Below are 2,754 nucleotides of genomic sequence, written 5' to 3' on the forward strand. Positions count from 1 at the left end.
CCTAGAATAACAAAGACAAGCATAAACCGGTTGACACTTATCTTCTCATACAATCTAACACTTCATTTCAATTTCACCCTAATACATGAACAGGTAATCTACCATCAAAGATATACATATAAACAAGTAGATCAACATGATTCACCGCTTGACAGAAAACAACATAGCATCACATGAAGAAGACATCACATATGACACACATATTTTTCACGTGGAAACCCAACTGGGAAAAACCATGGTGGGGATGAATACCCACAAGCTTATTTTTGAACTCTTTAGAAGTCCGCTCTGTTAGGAGCCTTCTTTGGTTAAAGACTGATACAATAGGTTATGTTAGGAATCGATCCTATTAGGGATCACCCGGTTAAGGGATGGCTAGAATACCCGGTTAAGGGTTAAACCCTGTTAAAGGTTACCTTGTTAGAGGATTTCAAGAACTCAATGGTTTGAGTCACCCTGTTAAAGGATTTATAGCAAGTCGGTTAAAGCTACCCTATTAAGGGATTTTCCAACTGTTGAGGTGGTTAGAGATCAACAGGTATTTCAATGATCTGGTAACAACACTCAATGCCAATGCAGATCCGCTTTAGCTCCTCTTCACCTTCTACACTTACACTTTGCAGGTATCACTTCTCTCCTCTGGTCTGGCAAGAATCACGTATCTCTTCTCTTGGATACACACACACAACTTTTGCCAACAACCTCAGAAAGAAACACAACATCGACCTTATAGGGAAAATAGATAGGTCGGTAGCATAAACCCTAAACCCTAAACCTGTTAGGTTAAGGAATTCAAACAGTTCAATCCTAACCGTTGAGCACACTGCATTAAATGCAATAGTCTTGATCCAATCTCAAGACACTCTCTATCATTCATTTTCCACCGATTTCATGGCAACTGATAACCCATCACACATTATCACTGTTTACAGACTTCACACATTCCCGAGGTAGATAGGAACAATCTCCTTCATGCAAGATCCTTCACGTGCACAAGGCTGACGTGGCAATATGATCTGTTCTTCGTTACAATGTTAATTCATCACACAAAGTCACTGGTTGAGCCACACAAGCTTGAAGCACTTCAACCGGAAACCCTAAAGTTGAGGCTACCAACCGGTAGTCATACAAAGCTTCCATATGCCGGTTCACCTTGAACAAACACACTGCTTCACTTTGGCACAAATACCGGTTCACAGTGTTATACCAGTTCTCTTCTCTTAATCATATTGATATCAATGACAACACTCAATGTCATTATGTCCTCACACCGGTTCACATAATGCCAACAATTTGGTCCTCTCTGCAGAAAGCTTAACCGCTTGAGGAAGACCCTATGGCGATTAACAGTTCAAGTTCATCTAGTTCTTCTAGAGCTACCTTTAGAAGGGATATTCTGAAGCTTGATGGAACAAATTACATAGTATGGAAGATTCGGATGGAGACTCATCTGAGATGTCTTGGCAAGGAGATTTGGGAGATCACACAAAATGGTGTCACACCCTATAATCTGGGATCTGGAAATCCTCTTCTAGCAAACGTGGACAACGAGCTTGAGAATGATTGTAGAGAAAGAGAAGCCCTCTTGTGTGCACTTTCTGATCATCAAATAATGGGATTAACCGACAAATTATTTGGAAAGGCTATATGGGATAAATTGGAGAGTCTCAATGAAGGTGACCCTACAGTGAAGATTGCTAAACTTGATGGTTACCGGGTGAGATATGAAAAATTGAAGATGGAAGAAGATGAAAGGATTATTGCATTCATGGAAACGGTAAATGAGATTGTTATGGGAATTCAATGTTGTGGTGGAACTCTGAGCGAAGATGAAATTATTTCTAAAGTCCTAAGAGCCCCACCACCAACTTACAAAATGAAGGCTACTACTATTAATGAGTTGAAAACAATGGCTAATACATCTATCAACAGAGATACTTTGGTTGGGAAACTATCTGCTTTTGAGCTTGAAGAATTTGGACCTTCTGGAGTGTGAAGTTTGAACCTGCTTTTCATGCACCTGCATCTACAACCGGTAAGCAAGACTGGAAAGATTTGTATGCAAAGGAATTGGAAGATATGAAGATAGAAGATGATGAGTTTGAGCAACTTGAAGCACTATTTGCTAGAAGAGTACCTAAAGGACCGGTAGGAAGTAAGTATGAAGGAAAAGCACCTTTTAAATGTTTTGCATGTAATAAGATTGGTCATTTTGCATCTAGATGTCCAAAAAAAAATTCAAGATTTGAAGAAAGAGTTAGAAGATCATTTAATCCTAACCCTAGATTTCTGAACAAGTATAAATACAAGAAAAACATAGACAAATCATGCTACATAGCGGATGAGGAAGGCATTACTGTTTCTGATGATGAACCAACAAAAGACTCTGCTAGTGGTTCCAACAATGGGAAGGAATGGGTGTTCTTGGATATCAAGGAAGATGATCGGACACTGGAAGAGAATGTACCTAAAGAAAAGGCACTAGCTGCTAAAATTGAAGACAAAGATGAATGGGTAATTGACGATGGTTGTTCAATTCATATGACTGGAGATAAAGGGAAGTTTCTGTCTTTGAAAGAATGTGATGGCGGTCTAGTTCGATTTGGAGATGACAAAGCATGTATGGTCAAAGGAAAATGAAATATATCATTGGATGGTAAAAACAATACTGACAATGTTTATTATGTTTAAGGTTTAAGGCATAATCTTTTGAGTGTAGGACAATTGGTAGACAAGGGATTTCAATTACAGTTC

The sequence above is a fragment of the Cryptomeria japonica genome, chromosome 5 (genome assembly GCF_030272615.1).
Source record: "Cryptomeria japonica chromosome 5, Sugi_1.0, whole genome shotgun sequence".
In the NCBI taxonomy this organism is placed as follows: Eukaryota; Viridiplantae; Streptophyta; class Pinopsida; order Cupressales; family Cupressaceae; genus Cryptomeria; species Cryptomeria japonica.